This window comes from Leucoraja erinacea, chromosome 29, assembly GCF_028641065.1.
Source record: "Leucoraja erinacea ecotype New England chromosome 29, Leri_hhj_1, whole genome shotgun sequence".
NCBI classification, from domain to species: domain Eukaryota; kingdom Metazoa; phylum Chordata; class Chondrichthyes; order Rajiformes; family Rajidae; genus Leucoraja; species Leucoraja erinaceus.
The window spans coordinates 4,736,648-4,754,214 of NC_073405.1; the positions used below are offsets into that span (position 1 = coordinate 4,736,648).

Consider the following 17,567-nt stretch of genomic DNA (forward strand, 5'->3'; position numbering starts at 1 on the left):
TTTATTTATTTTAACCAAAACAACTAAAAGTTCCAATTTCAAAAAAAAAAAAATGGATGAGGCATGTTCAAGGAACATAGAAAATAGGTGCAGGAGTAGGCCATTCGGCCCTTCGAGCCTGCACCGCCATTCAATATGATCATGGCTGATCATCCAACTCAGTATCCCATCCCTGCCTTCTCTCCATACCCCCTGATCCCTTTAGCCACAAGGGCCGCATCTAACTCCCTCAAATATAGCCAATGAACTGTGGCCTCAACTACCTTCTGTGGCAGAGAATTCCACAGATTCACCACTCTCTGTGTGAATTTTTTTTTTCTCATCTCGGTTCTAAAAGACTTCCCCCCCTTTAGCCTGAAGGCTATATGGGGAGCAGAGAAGACAGCCCAAGGGTGCTACAGTGGCACAGCTGGTAAAGCTGTCATCTTGAAGTGCCAAAGACCAGGGTTGTACCTTCAAGCCTTGCAGTTTGTATGCTGTGGATGAAGTCAGCAGGAGGATGCTGCTTATTTATATAAATGTCTATCTCCTGGCTCGCTGCTCTCTATTTCTTCCATTTCCCTGCTGCTTTGTAAAAAACATTATTTTTTGATTTCAACCAAATTTGCGTCTCTCGCCGTTGGATCTTTGTCACCGTGTGATCGAGTGAAACTGCATGTTTGCAACAGCCTGAGGCTGAGAACTGTAGCCACGCCCCAGCCTTCATTTCCCAGGCACATCGTGCATATTTTGCTCAAGATAAACTAGTTTGGGGCAGGCTGTTTGTACCCGGAGGAGTAGGAGGTATGTAGACGATAATTATCTCAGGACTGCACAGTGGCGCAGCAGTAGGGTTGCTGCCTTACAATGCCGAGACCACGGGTTCATCCCTGACTGGGTGCTGTCTGTGTGGAGTTTGTACGTTTTCACTGTCACCACATGGGCTTTTCCAGGGTGATACGGTTTCCTCCCACACTCCAAGGACGCACAGGTTTGTAGGTTAATTGGCATTGGTAAACTTGTCTCTAGTGTGCAGGATAGTGCTAGTGTACGGTGTGATTGCTGGTCGGTGCGGACTCGATAGCCGAAGGGCCTGTTTCCATGCTGTATGTCCAAAGTCTGAAATCTAATCTCACAATTTAGCGCAATGATACAAATCTGATCACTGCTTGGCACTTACGGTTGAAAAGACCAATGAGCTATTTTCGGACTGAGAAAGAGAACTCTAGTTTAAACATGACTCCTCTAACCAGGTTTAAATTCTGACCAGGGCCAGGCTTCTTGAGGCCAAAGGCCATGTGTACTTTCAGATACAGATTAACCTTTGAGTGTTTTCAATGTGTGTCCAGTTCAGCTTGTGTGGGCATGCAGAGAAGCTCCAGTTGTTAAAACCAGGCAGTTTAAGATAGTGGACCGATGTTTCTGATATTGCCTCACTAATCAGACCAGAAATTCCCCTTTGTTTGTTCTAGTTTTTTTGAAATGGGAAGTGAGAATTTGACTTCATTTTGTAATATAATTCCAGTTGTTCCCCTTAACTTCACGCAATATTTTCCATCCCACTTGTAATTTACTCACATCCTTGTTGTTCGCCTGGTTAGTTGTCTCCTCTGCATCAGTTACAATGCATGTGTGTACATCTGTGACAATAAACTCTCTTGACTTGACTTCTTGACATCTCGGTAACCCATAGCACAGGCAAGAAATGGGTTTGGTGGCCGGTTGTTTTGCTGAACACCTTCGCTCAGTCTGCCTCGGCCTACCTGATCTTCCGGTTGCCAAACACTTTAACTCGCCTTTCCATTCCCAGACTGACCTTTCCTGAGCCTCCACCACTGTCAGTGAGGCCACAAGCAAATTGGAGGAACAGCACCCCATATTTCACTCGGGCAGCTTGCAACCCAGTGCTGTGAATATTGACTTCTCTAATTTCAAGTCAACCCTGCATGTTCCCACACATTCCCCCTCCCATCCCCAACCCAGTCATCCTGCTAGTTCCATTGTTTGCATCCATATATCTCTTCGTTATTACCTCTTCCACAGCCAACTATGGTCCTTCGTGGGCTCGACCTTTCGTTGATCATCTGTGCTGGCTCTGATTTGACCTATATATTTTCATACCTCTCCCCACACTCTCAGTCCGAAAAAAGGTCTCAACGTCACCTATTCCTTTTCTCTAGAGATGTTGCCTGACCCGCTGTGTCTATCTTTGGTGTAAATCAGCAACTGCAGTTCCTTCCTACACCTTTGGTGTGTGTGTGTGTGTGTGTGTGTGTGGGTTGGGATTCTTGAAAGATAAGTGGTGATGAGTTATGTAGTAAATTAAAATCAAAACATTACAATCAAATTATTTACATAAATCAGCGGTAGAGTTGCTGCCTTACAGCGCCAGACACCAAGGTTCTATCCTGAATATGGGTGCTGTCTATAGGGAATTTGTACGTTTTCCCCATGACCGCGTGGGTTTTCCCCGGGTATTCCAGTGTCCTCCCACACTCCAAAGACATACAGGTTTGTAGGTTAATTGTCTTCAGTAAAAAATATAAATTGGCCCTCGAGTGTAGGACAGTGCTAGTGTACGGGGATCGTTTCTCTGCACGGACTCGGTGGGCCGAAGGGAGTCTTTTCACGCTGTATCTCAAAACAAACTAAATATTGTACTACATCACCCCTCATCTTCCCGTGCTCCATCACTAAGACTTGGATTAGCAGCAAGAATGTCACAGGAGTAGGGGCTAGAACTCAAGTTGCTTAAAGTGGAAAAACAGAAGACATTACAATACTGTACCTGACATTGGTGAGACCCTATTCGGAGTATTGTATGCGTTTCTCGTCATCCTGTCATAATAAAGGTACAGGTGCACAACCTTTTATCCGAAAGCCTTGGGACCAGACACTTGTCGGATTTCGGACTTTTTCGGATTTCAGAATGGAAGATTTTTAGCGTAGATTAGGTAGGTAGCGCGGGCGGTTTGAAAAGTCTGGAGCAGCTGCCTCCTCCCCGGAGACCGGGAGAATCATTGCATAAATGTTAGTCAGTTAGTTTGGAGGGATTTTATGTGGTGGTGGTGGTGTAGGGGTGAAGGGGGAAACTTTAATTCTTAGTCCCCTACCTACCTGGTCGGCGACTCCCAACCTCGCGGAGCTGGGGGCTCCGTCCGGCCGCGGGCGGCGCCGGTTGTAGCTCCGACCCCGGCAACTCTACCCCTGGCTGCGAGGCGCTCCAAATCCAGCGCGGCCCGCGGCCGGACGTCCCAGCTCCGCGAATGTCGGGAGTCGGCGGCGTCGCAGCGCTGGGATACCAGCGGGGAGCGGGCAATGCCTTACCGGGTCGCCGTGCGGCAAGCTCCGGAGCGCTGTGGCCGCCGACACACAACATCGCGGAGCGTCGCTGGATTTGGAGCCGCGGAGCTGGGGGCTCCGTCCGGCCGTGGGCGGCGCCGGTTGGAGCTCCGACCCCGACAACTCTACCCCTGGCTGCGTGGCTCCAAATCCAGCGACGCTCCGCGATGTTGTGTGTTGGCGGCCACAGCGCTCCGGAGCTTGCCGCACGGCGACCCGGTAAGGCATTGCGCTGCGACGCCGCCGACTCCCGACATTCGCGGAGCTGGGGCGTCCGGCCGCGGGCCGCGCTGGATTTGGAGCGCCTCGCAGCCAGGGGTAGAGTTGCCGGGGTCGGAGCTACAACCTGCGCCGCCCGCGGCCCCACCGGCCACAGCGCTGCGGAGCTTACTGCACAGCGACCCGGTAAGGCATTGACCGCTCCCCGCCTCTCCGACCAGGTAGGGGACTAAGAATTAAAGTTTACCCCTTCACCCCCCTTCACATAAAAGCCCTCCAAACTAACTGACTAACATTTAAGCAATGATTTACAGATGTTTAAGCGTCTCCCGGTCTCCAGGGAGGAGGCAGCCGCTACAGTAGTACAGACCTGGGTTGACCGTGGGTCGTTTTGGGTCAGGTTTGGCGCCAAACGCGAGCTTTGGTGCGCAGACGACATCTGGAAAAAATGGCCGGTTTTCGGAGCTTTTCGGTTTCTGGAACACCGGATAAAAGGTTGTGCACCTGTATCATTAAACTTGACAGGGTGCTAAAAATATTCACCAGGAAGTTACCAGTATTCAAGGTCTTCAGTTATCTGGATAGGCTGGGATTATTTACTCTGGAGCACGGGAAGATGAGGGGTGATGTATGCAAAGGCATGAGAGGCATATAAAGGGTGAATGGCCGCAGTCTTTTTCCCAGGTTAGAGGAGTCCAGAACTAGAGGACGTAGGTTTAAGCAGAAAGATTTTTAAAGAGGGGCCTTTCCTCATGAAGAGGGTGGTGTGTAGATGGATTGAGCTGCCAGAGGAAGCCTGATGGATGGGTATACTGGTGATGTTTAAAAGACATTTAGTCAGTACATGGATGAAAAAAATTTCCAGGGATAAGGGTCAAATGCAAGCTAGTGGGACTGGCTCAGTTCTAAAACCTGGTCCGCATCGACACGTTGAGCCAATGGCCAGATTCTGTAGAAACAAAGAACTGCAGATGCTGTTTAATACCAAAGATAGACACAAAATACTGGAGTAACTTAACGGGTCTGACAGCATCTCTGGAGAAAAAGGATGGGTGACGTTTCAGATGACGAGGCTTCTTCAGATTGAGGGTGGGGGTGGAGGGTGGTTCAAGGAGCTGGAGGCCACAAACGACCTCTGGCTGGGTGGTGCCCTAGTAGGCACATTGTTAACTAGGGAAGGTGCGACCTCGAGACGGAAACAATGTGCAGAACTGTGGAACTGGTTAAACAACGAGGGAATTCTGTGCTGTGTGACTCTGTGGCACTATAACCCCTGGTGCCACCTTCAAACATACCATCTAGTCAACCTCTCCTCTTCCTGAATCCAATTTGTTTTAACCAAATTAAAAATGTCTTTAATCATTCCTCGTCTACCCCAATACTGACAATTCTACGTTGGAGATTTACCAATAAACGCAATACTGGATAAATGCAAAAGGCTGTAGTAACTCAGCGTGTTGGGCAGCATCGCGGGTGAAAAGGGAAAGGTGAAGTTTCGGGTCGAGACCCTGTTTCATAGAAAAATAGAAATTAGGTGCAGTAGGCCATTCGGCCCTTCGAGCCTGCACCGCCATTCAATATGATAGATCATCCAACTCAGTATCCCGTACCTGCCTTCTCTCCATACCCTCTGATCCCCTTAGCCACAAGGGCCACATCTAACTCCCTCTTAAATATAGCCAATGAACTGGCATCAACTACCCTCTGCGGCAGAGAGTTCCAGTGATTCACCACTCTCTGTGTGAAAAAAGTTCTTCTCATCTCGGTTTTAAAGGATTTCCCCCTTATCCTTAAGCTGTGACCCATTGTCCTGGACTTCCCCAACATCGGGAGCAATCTTCCTGCATCTAGCCTGTCCAACCCCTTAAGAATTTTGTAAGTTTCTATAAGATCCCCTCTCAATCTCCTAAATTCTAGAGAGTATAAACCAAGTCTATCCAGTCTTTCTTCATAAGACAGTCCTGACATCCCAGGAATCAGTCTGGCGAACCTTCTCTGTACTCCCTCTATGGCAAGAATGTCCTTCCTCAGATTTGGAGACCAAAACTGTACGCAATACTCCAGGTGTGGTCTCACCAAGACCCTGTACAACTGCAGTAGAACCTCCCTGCTCCTATACTCAAATCCTTTTGCTATGAAAGCTAACATACCATTCGCTTTCTTCACTGCCTGCTGCACCTGCATGCCTACTTTCAATGACTGGTGTACCATGACACCCAGGTCTCGCTGCATCTCCCCTTTTCCTAGTCGGCCACCATTTAGATAATAGTCTGCTTTCCTGTTTTTGCCACCAAAATGGATACCCTCACATTTATCCACATTATACTGCATCTGCCAAACATTTGCCCACTCACCCAGCCTATCCAAGTCACCTTGCAGTCCCCTAGCATCCTCCTCACAGCTAACACTGCCCCCCCAGCTTAGTGTCATCCACAAACTTGGAGATATTGCCTTCAATTCCCTCATCCAGATCATTAATATATATTGTAAATAGCTGGTGTCCCAGCACTAAGCCTTGCGGTACCCCACTAGTCACTGCCTGCCATTGTGAAAAGAATCTTCAGTCTCGACCTGAAACATCACCCAGGCCTTTTCTCCATCGATGCTGCCAGACCTGCTGAACTGGTCCAGCTTTTTGTGTCTATCTTCGGTTTAAACCAGCATATGCAGTTCCTTCCTACACATCTCAGGTGGATGTCAGTCATGCCTGTGCAGTCAGGGTTAGGACAGGCGAGTAGCGGGATAAGGAGCGATTTGGCTTGAATTTTTGTCAGATATACTCTTACTAATACCAGGTGGCGTTCAGACATGGCAGTGAGGTAAAAGATCGGATATCGTCTTACTGGCGGAGTAGACGCGGGGAGCTGAATGACGTACTCCTGATGTGTTCACATAATTGCTGCAGTGCGCTGGGTTTTCAATTCCAGTCTGTGCTTCCACTTGGCTTCCTGAGTGAGTGGGATCTGCAGCCTCTCACACCCCCTGCTGCAGAGAATGCAGTCATCAGAAGATGTCAGTGTTGCCATGGCGATGGGCGCTGGCTTTTCTGTCATAGGAGGCTGCTGCTGCTGATGCAAGCAGAGTTTGAAGGTAACAGTCTCCGGGCACAGATTATTATTAGCTTCGGTTCAGAAATGGCCCTTTGTCGGATGACGTCTGAATCTGACGCAATCGGTGACGTCTGAGCCCGTTCCATTCATAGAATGTGTCTAGAGAATGATGTGGGGATCAGGCCACAAACTGTCAGCCCACCAGAATTCACCAGACTTCTGCATTTAATATAACTTTTCCGAAAACAAAGTTCAACTCTTCTCGTTATTTAAACCGCTCAATGAGTATCGCCGGCAGATCAGAATCATGTGGCCAGGATTAGTTGTTGTTAAGTCACAGGGTGGGCCAAGACATAGCAGATGGAGACCATTGTGTGGGGAAAAGTGAGGGTACAGATTGTTCTTTTTTGTAGGAAGAACAGAAAATTTAAATGGTTGAGACTAATGAACAAAATCTGGCTGTCCTTGATCAAGAAGTACAAGGTTAGTGTGCCCGTACAGCATGTACATGGGATAATGAGTGGCTTGTTAGTCTTCATTGAAAGATGAATGAAGTGCAAAGGATTTGCTACAATAACAGGGCTTGAGTGAAATCACAACCAGAGCACTTTGGTCTCGTTACTTGGATGATGTCCAGAGAGAGAGGTTCACAACATTGAATTCCGGGGTGAAGGAACTTGGTTTATTATTTCCCTGGTGCATTGTTTCAGAATCAAGAGACAAGGAAGGAATTTCTTATTTCTGGAGCTATGTACCATTCCAGGAGGCCGTGGAAGATGAATCACAGTAGTCTCAATCCAACCTCCGTGTAGACAAATGGCAAGCAAGGATGAGTCACTGTCCCGAAACTCTTAGAGTCAGTCCTACAGCATGGAAACAGGTCCTTAGGCCCAACTTGCCCACACCGACCAACATGTTCCATCTAGAATAGTCCCAATTGATTGCGTTGGGCCCACATCCCTCTAAACCTATCGTATCCATGTACGTGTCTAATTGTTTCTCAAACGTTGCAATTGTCCCCGACTCAACTACCTCCTCTGTCAGTTCGTTCCATACACCCACCACCCTTTGTGTGAAAAAGTTATGCCTCAGATTCCTATAAAATCGTTTCCTCTTCTCCTAAAACCTATGCACTTTGGTTCCCGAATTGCCTACTCTGGGCAAAAGACTGCGCGTCTACCCGATCTATTCCTTCATGATTTTAGACATCTCTGTAAGATCACTCCTCATCCTCCTGTGCTCCAGGGAATAGCGTCCCAGCCTGCTCAACCTCTCCCTATAGCTCAGATCCTCGAGTCCTGGCAACATGCTTGTAAATCTTTTCTGCACCCTTTCCAACTTAACAACATCTTTCCTATGACATGGGTGCCCAGAACTGAACACAATACATAAAAGTGTCCTCACCAAGGTCTTGTATAACTGCAACATGACCTCCCAACGTCTACTTGATGCTCTTGACCATTGATGGCCAATGTGCCAAAAACCTTTTTGACCACCGCATTTATCTGTGATGCCACCTTCAATGAACTATGTACCTGCACTTGTCCATTCCCTCTGCTCTGCAACACTTCCCAGACCCCTACCATTCACTGTGTAGGTCTTGCCCATGCTGGACTTACCAAATTGCAATACCTCACATTACACTGTATTGAATTCCATTTACCATTCCTCAGCCCACCAGGCCAAACGATCAAGATTCTGCTGCAATTTTTGACAACCGTCTTCACTATCTGGAACACCAAATACTTTTGTATCATCTGCAAACGTGCTAATCTTCTTGCTCCTTCTCACCCTCTTGCCGTGTCTCACTGGCTAATGTGGGACTATCCTACAGAACAAATGGAAAACTTCAAGACGCCTCCACTCCAGAAGCAAAGTAAATCTATCTTCAGCCATCAAACTGCATTGTGTAGACAATGGTTATATGTATATGCATGCATCCAGAGGACCAGGTCAGAGTCATTAGCCTATTCACCGAAGCAAGAATACACAAATCTCATAGGCTACTGGGCAAATATGATCTTTGTCCTGCCGCACAGACAACTTGGAGGCGGTGCCAGCAAATATATGTGCAGATTGCCCCCGAGTTAATGGCGGGCAAAGTGAACCAACAACTTCAGTTGCCAACTTCCCCAACAATTACATTCATTTATCTGCGCTGGGTCAATAACATTGTTTGCATGCCTGACACCATACTCCCAAAATACAAACTCCATTCCAAGCTCCTTCATGACAAGAGGTTATCGGATGAACAGTGCATTTTCTTTCTGGGATGTTCTCAAAGACTTGAGAAAGTAAAAACTCCGCAGCCAACTTGTGAAAATCCATGATCCATAACCATTCAAAATGGAGGAGTATTCTGGAGGGCAATGAGTTGGGAGGATGCACAAATCCAGTGTATGTGACTGGGAGTACACCCTACCAATTGATGTCTATGGCATCTTTACCTCTGAGGATCGGAGGCCAGCGTGTACCAAGTGAATTTGGCCATTCGACATTCTGACAAGATCTCACTGGAGTAAATTATTCCCTGAATGTTTAAACCTATTGATTGGCACCTAAAGGTTTTTATTGCCATTGTGGACGTCACCGACTGCCTCACATACATAAGTGTGAAATTAGTTTCCTTTTTTAACACCTTGTGACCACAGCAAAATTAAGAGATTAAATTAAATCGCAGTCAGAGCCGAGGATCAAGTGCTACTACATTGTAGTAGTATTATTGAATGATGGACACAAAATGCTGGAGTGACTCAGCATCTCTGAATAGAAGGAATGGGTGACGTTTCGGGTGATCATGAAGAATCCTGAAGGTTTCTGAAGAAGGGTCTTGCCCAAAACATCCATTCCTTCTATCCAGAGATACTCTCTATCTCGCTGAGTTATTCCAGCATTTTGTGTCTATCTTCAGTGTAAACCAGTATTCCTCCCTACACAGTATTATTGGATGAATGAGAGAACTTGAATGTGAATGTGTGTATGTGTGGAACCCATCCCTCAGTAAGAATTGGTGTCTGTGAGGCCTGTAATAGCCTTGTCCCACGGTACGAGTTCATTCCAAGAGCCCTCCCGAGTTAAAAAAAATCAAACTCGTGGTAAGCACGGAGATCAAACGTAGCGGGTACGCCGGAGCTCGGGGACGTTAACGGCAGGTACTCGGGAAGACTCGCTAATGGCAGGTAAGCACGGGAAGACTCGTGAAGACATGTTGAAAAATGTCCACGAGAGCCCCAAGTACCGACGAGTGGCCATTACCGTAAATCTCCAAGTTCGAATCGGGGCAAACTCGGGAGAGCTCTTGGAATGAACTCGTACCGTGGGGCAGGGCTTTTACTCAGGCAGAGTCAGCGTTGCTGAGATTAAGACCTCAAAGGTAGTAACATTTTGTGTTATCATGATTCTCTGATCATAGTTGTGTACAAGTTCGGCGATGAAAGGGTTAAGCAAAATATTAATATGATGTGCCTGTCGGGCCTGCCCTGTGAGTAAATATCACTCCACCCCCAGAGCCGAAGTGCAAGCTTATCTGAATGTGGAACAGATGTTCGGGAATCCCCAAACCAGTTAGCATGGAAATGCAGATAATGTCAAGCCTTCTTGAAACTCGGCCACAGAGACCTATGTCGGGGTGTGTGACAAACAAAATTGTTCTTGCCACAACCGCGTCAGGTTTCTGTACTTCACGGTTACGAAATTGCTTTCAGTTCCATGTGCAGATCACAACAAATCTTGATATATGAGTTGCCGTGCAGAAGCCGTGCATGGGCAGGCAGCCCCACGTTTTGAGAGAATCTCTCCTGATCTAAAGTTTAGCTGAGAATTCAACGATAGAACTGTGATTAAAAGTAAAACTTCAAGTAAGTAAATATTGAAAGTATTTTCAAGCGTTCACAAAGTTGATCCGAGAATGAGCAACACTGAATTAAGGGAAAGGAAAGGAAACCAGAAGTTCTGCCCTTGATGTCGGTCAAAGTGTTCTATTGCCATATGTCCCGTAACAGAACAATTAAATTCTTACTTGTGGCACCACAACAGATATGTACACAGTATTCTGTGAACACTATAATAATCAAACAAAAAAAATCAGTGTGTAAAAAAATAAACTGATTGGGCAACAACAAAACCAATAAAAGCAACATCGCCAAATCTATATAGTTTGGGGCTCAGTTGGAGGTTGTAGTGTTTAATACTGTAATGGTAGTTGGGAAGAAGCTGCTCCTGAATCTGGATGTTACAGTTTTCATACTCCTGTATCTTCTTCCCGAAGGTAGGAGTGAAATGAGTGCATGACCAGGGTGTTGTGGGTCCTTGGTGATGCTGGCTGCCATTTTGAGGCAGTGACTCCTGAAGATCCCGTCGATGGTGGGGAGGTCAGTACCCATAATGTTCACCACTTTCTGCAATCTTCTGCTTTCCTGGGCATTTTTGAGTTGCCGAACCTGGCCATAATGCAGTCAGTCATGCTCCCTACACCTGTAGAGGTTCAAGAGAGTATTTGCTGACATAGAGAATCTCCTTCTGTTTAAGAAAGAACTGCAGTTGCTGGCAAAATCGAAGGTAGATAAAAATGCTGGAGAAACTCAGCGGGTGGGGCAGCGTCTATGGAGCGAAGGAATAGGTGATGTTTCTGGTCGATCGGATAACATTGGGAGCTGACCTGGTTGGTGGCCGACTCCGAACTCCAGCAACAGCAGCTTCGTCTGACATCACCTGGCGTAATTTTAAGCCACGCCGGGCGATGAAAGGGCCAGTGAACGGGCCGATTCAAACTCCGCTCTATGATCTTTGCTCCACCGGGACGTCTCCCTCCTCCAATCACCACGCTCTATCCTCAATCCCACCCCCCTACCTCTGCCTCTGACCGACACCTCCCACCTCCAATCATCGCGTTGAATCTTGTGTCCCCCACCCCACCCCCCCCCCCCCCCCCCCCCCATTGCCTGCCGACCAACGTCTCTCTCGTCCAATCGCCGTCCTCGATCATCAGTCCCACACCCACTGTCTCGCTGAAAGCAGAGATTTTTAATAGATTTTTTTTCACCAAGTTTCAAAATTCGGATTACAAAACCGGATTGTTCCCCACCTCTCAAAACATGGAGGGGATGTGTTGTCTCTCCCCCCCCCCCTGGGATTCAGCCCATGCTTCAGAGATATGCACATCCAGGATTTTGAAGCTTTTGACCTTCTCTACCACTGTCATGTCGATGAAGACAGGTTTGTGGATCCTCTGCCTTCCTCTTCTAATAGCAACAAAGTCAAGGTTGAGCAGATTCTTAAAGGCAAAAAGAGGTAGAAAAGTGGTGAGCTGTATGGAGGACCTTTCATTGCTTTGACCACAGTAGCTGGAGGTACAGACGTACTGAAGAGTAGCGTAACAGCAGGGTATGGACAAGGCATGTACACCCAGGATGTTTTTAGCAACATTTAAACCACGACAGGCACTGAGGCACCAGTGTTGTTAAGGTCCATATTGATGGTCAAATCAAAGTGCTATTCCAGTAATATCGCAACGCTCCAAATGCCAGTGTACTTATAATAGAGGAGAGTGTTAGTTTCGATCATCAGAGTCGTAGTTTATAGCTTCCGTACAAGAGAGTATATATCCAGTGAACCGGAGAACTGAAAGGAAATAAGGCCCTGGGTTCTCTGAGCTAATATTCTATAAGTGTACACTAGCTGGTGTTACTCTAAGCTGGTTCTCTGTTTCCTTGGACTTGTGTTTCATTGCTTTGGTCAAATACGCTTGACTCCCTCTGATAAATTGATGCTTTGGGATCTTGTTCCATTGTGCTAGATTAAGAATGCTCTCACCTAAATTAAAATTGAATCTGAATCTGAATCTGACCTGGGCTGATCTGATTTGATTTGCTAAGATAGTGCTCTGTGTTGCCCTGTCGCCTTTTGTTATTCTGTGTAGGTATTCTGCCGCGCTATGATAATATTAATGAGTTAGTCCTTTTGCCTGTGGATATTGCTCCGGTATCCTCTGGTAGTACTCTTTTGCTTAAGTCTAAGCATATACTTTGTTACCTCAAGCATATATTTTCTTGCTCTTGGCTTGTATTCTGCTTGCCCTCTTACCCCGATATTTTCTCTGCTGTATCCTGTCTGATCTCTTACGAGATATTGGAAAAGTACCTAAATTACTTCAGCAGGTTCCATTCCCACACCCTGATGCACCTGTTCTGTTATCACATTTCCACGGGTCTAAGAACAGGAAAGAATAGGGCGGCACAGTGGTGACAGAGATCCTGGTTCAATCCTGACTACGGGTGCTGACTGTACGGAGTTTATACGTTCTCCCTGTGACCTGGTGAGTTTCCCCCTGGTGCTCCGGTTTCCTCCCACATTCCAAAGACATGCATTTTTGTAGGTTAATTGGTTTTGGTAAATTGTCCCCATGCAGGATAGAACTAGAGTACGTGATCGCTACTCAGTGCGGACTCGGGGTGGAAGATTGCAATCTTCACGTGGTCCGCCCTGTTTCGACTAATACAATCAACTCGACGTGCACAAACAGAAGATCAAATAGAACAAGTTGTCCTACAACTTTAGGCTGTGCACGCCACACGAAAGAAGAAGTGCGGACTCGGTGCGCTGATGGGCCTGTTTCCATGCTGTATCTAAAAACCATGTCTAGACTCCCGAAACATAGAAACATAGAAATTAGGTGCAGGAGTGGGCCATTCGGCCCTTCGAGCCTGCACCGCCATTCTATATGATCATGGCTGATCATCCAACTCAGTATCCCGTACCTGCCTTCTCTCCATACCCCCTGATCCCCTTAGCCACAAGGGCCACATCTAACTCCCTCTTAGATATAGCCAATGAACTGGCCTCAACTACCCTCTGTGTCAGAGAGTTCCAGAGATTCACCACTCTCTGTGTGAAAAAACAGAGAGTGGTGAATGAATGGCATAGGGGTAGGGGAGACAAGAGAAGGAACATCATCATCTTTCCGATTTCATTGCATCTTTAACGGAGAGGAGAACCACGTGAGCTTTGTAGGAGCATGAACAAACAAGAATTTAACTGAAGTGCATTTAGGGCAATGTTACAGTATGTGATCAAAAGCTTGGTCAGAGGCTTTAAGAATTTTCTTTTAAGATGGGGAAAATTAGAGGTTAAAGGAGAGACAAGGCAAGGCCGGAGGAAATGACTAGTTCAGGACCATGAACTCCAGCCCATTGCATATGTCTTTTGATTCCTCTACAATCGAGAAATGTAATGTTTTTTTCTTTTGGATGCAGACAGTGACTGAGGATCCCCAGTCCTCTTTAGCACGAAAATTCCAAACTCTCACCACCCTCTGCCTGACAAAATCACTCTTCTTTCCTGTCCGAAAGAGACCACCCCTTATTTTGAAACTGTGACGTGGGAGACAATGGGTGTCACGAGGCCAAGATGGCTCAATTATAGAGGTGGGGATCTTACACAATAGAGAGATTCAGTGGAAACTGAGAGCAAGCTAATGACTGAAATTATAGAGGGTGAGAAAGTGCCAAAAGGTTCCAAGGTATGGGTGGGGGGGGGGGGGGGGGGGGGGGGGGGGGGGGGGGGGTTGAAGACAATGGGCAACTGGCACTGAAGAGAATGTAGAATCAAGGGTCCCGACCTGAAATGTCACCCATACTTTTTCTCCAGAGATGCTGCCTGACCCACTGAGTTACTCCAGCATCTTGTGTCTATCTTTGGCAGTGGAGGGAAGTTGAGGTAGATCAGCCATGATCATATTGAATGGTGGGATGGGCTTGAACCATCACATGAGAAGAAATATTCTCGTATTTGAGTGTGAAAAAGGGTCCCGACCTGAAACGTCGCTTATCCATTCCCTCCACAAATGCTGCCTGACCTACTGAGTTTCTCTAGCATTTTGTGTTTTTCCGCAAGATTCCAGCATCTGAAGAAGGGTTTCGGCCCGAAACGTTGCCTATCTCCTTCGCTCCATAGATGCTGCTGCACCCGCTGAGTTTCTCCAGCATTTTTGTGTACCTCTAGCATCTGCAATTCCTTGTCTCCATTCTCCTATTTTCTTGTGTTCACTGGAGAGACAAATCAGCGAAGGTATCTCGGTCAATCATCACCCACCGATCACCCGCATTAATTGACATGGATGGGAAGAGTTTCGTTCAGCACGAATCAATAGATCTGAGCCATTGGAGGGAACAGGAATTTACCATTGGACCAGACTGTAATGTGTTCTGTAAAAAAGGGTGTGTCTTCTGCCAGAGTTTATTACACAGATAATGACAAGGTCTCTGATCACTTAAACCCGCCTTAAGAAACTGTTTTACCATGCTGACAGCACATAGCAACACGCACACAGCCCACTAACACAGCAACTTCAGGTTGAAAATCTCCCAACCCAGCAACATGCCAATCCACCTCCCCATTGTCATTTCCAGAGTCCAATGACAATTCTCTCCTCCCAACTATCACTTGAGCACCAGAATATCGCATTGTAAGGGAGAATGAAAAGTCAGGATTCACAAAGCAGGTCCAGGGGGAAATATCGAAAAATAAATAAAGATAATACTGGATAGTATAAATAGTGAAAGATTGTATTGGCTGGAGTGTGGTCTCTTCCAAATGTTCTACCCCAGTGAGCTTTGGAGGCACAGTCATGGAATGTATTCAGTGTGGAGAATGACAAGGCATTTGAACTACAGTGTAGTCAAAGGGCACGGGAGAGAGCAGGCGAGTGGTCTTTCAGCCCGGAATGAATCATCCCATGATTTTATTGAAGGCAGAGCAGAGCAGCTCGTACTTCTGTTTCTTGCGCTTTTATGGAGATTGTGGGTTAAGGGAGTGGAGGGAGATGATGCAGGGAAAGTGAATGGAGGGGGGATATATAGGGGTGATGGTGGAGGGAGAGCACCTGGAGTGGAGGGAGGAGGCATAGGGTGTGAGGATGGAGGGAAGGGAAATCAAGTGTGAGGTGGAAGGAGAGATATACACTGAATGGCGGGGAGAGAGAGTACAGGGATAGGTAAATGTCAGAAGGGGTAGTTGATTCAAGATTCAAGAGTGTCATGTGTCCCAGCTTTGCTTCAGCACAACAGAATATAGAAGGCATGAATACAGAACAGATCAGTGTGTCCATATACAATTGTATAAATATATACACAAGTCAATAAATAAAACAGAAAAAGTACAAATAAACAGATAATGGGCTATTAATGTTCAGAGTTTTGCTTGAGTTGAGTTCAATAGCCTGATGGCTGTGGGGAAGCAGCTGTTTCTGAACCTGGACGTTGCAGTCTTCAGGCTCCTGTACCTTCTACCTGAAGGTAGCGGGGAGATGAGTGAGTGTCCAGGATGAGAGGCATGTACTTTAACAACACTCGGACAGGTACATGGATAGGGACGGTTTAGAGGGATATGGGACAAATGCATGAAAATGGTGCATCTTGGTCGGCATGGGCAATTTGGACCGAACGGCCTGTTTCCGTGCTGGATGACGTTATGAATATGAGCGATGGGGGTTGCGAGGAATAACGTTTGGGGTTGGTGGTGGGTGGAGGGGTCAGAGAGAATGAGGGTGCAGAGTGGGAGAGACGGCAGGGAGTGGGGTGGGTTACCGAGGACGGGGTCTGGAAGGAACCGTTCTGTCCGGAGGCGATAAGTCGGAGAGCTGCAACGGCGGAGACCATCAGGGGAGGGTGAAGAGGGAGGCAGACATCGACAGAGCTACAGCCGAATCTTAACTAACTTGTTGCTGTCTTTTCCACCACACTTCCTTAATCAAAGTCCTTTGAAGTCTTTCCGATGTGAACGCCATGCAAAATCTCACGGCTAAATATAGGGCGTGTGATTTTTTTTGGCTCGCATTCCTTTCGTCCTAAATATAGGCGTGTGTGCTGATGAAGCGCTCTGCTGTAACTTAAAACCAAATAGGGTCGGGGGGGGGTGGGGGGGGGGAGAACACAGACCGAGTGCCACCGAGAGATCGCCGCTGCCTCAATACTCGAACGAGAGGCGCAAATGGATCATATTTCACCTTCTGACGAGTCCAGGGAAACTTTCCTTTCGGTGTCTTCCCGGAAGGCGAGATGCAAATAGCTCTCCCACTCTCATCCCACACATAATGTAAATGTCTAGCTTGATGTGTCTCTGCCTCTGTACTCGCTTCCCCGGGGCGCGCACGCAAACTCCCGCACCGACATGCACATACACGCACATTCACGGGGACTCACACATGCTTTGCGTACACACACTTTGTTTTTGTTTCACAAGGGCAGGGAGACTTCTCCAGGGACCACATGTTTACAAAAATGGACCTGCCTTTCACATTGACTTGGCTTCAATTCCAGAGAGAAGTCGACACAAAATGCTGGAGTAATTCAGCGGGTCAGACAGCATGTCTGGAGAGAAAGAATAGGTGACTTAAAAAAAATACTCCAGTCACTTTACCCAACGGGTGCAGACAAAAAAAGCTGGAGAAACTCATTACATTTCACTCCAGATCCTCGCAATTACAATACTTTATTCTAACTCGGAGATATATATATATATTTTTAGTGATGACTGAGAATCATAGAATCATCCCAGTTTTCTTCCCGCCCCCACCTCACATTTCATCCAGATAAGGGTCCCGACCTGAAACATCGCCTATCCATGTTCTCCAAAGATGCTGCCTGACCCATTCAGTTCACTTCCGCCCAACTTGCCCAGACCAACCAACAAGTTCCATCTACACTAGTTCCACCTGCCTGCATTTGGCTTGAATGAGGTCATCCTGATTTCCCTCCAGGCTATATAGGTTTATGGGCAGAGGGGAAAGATTTAATTGGAACCTGAGGGGCAACCTGTTCCACTCAGAGGGTGTATGGTGTATGGAATGAGCTGCCAGAGGAGGTAGTTGTGGCAGGTACTATAACATCATTTAACAGATATTTGGGCCAGTACGTGGATATGAAAGATTTAAAGGGATGTGGGACTAGTGTAGGTGGGGCATCCTGATTGGCATGGAGAAGT

The 17,567-nt window shown here is 47.0% G+C and overlaps 1 protein-coding gene across 1 annotated transcript in view; it reads left to right on the top strand.

The window, feature by feature from the left end:
* LOC129711037 (uncharacterized) overlaps positions 1-17,567 on the top strand; it is a 43,235-nt gene that overhangs the window by 604 nt on the left and 25,064 nt on the right. The window lies entirely within an intron of this gene.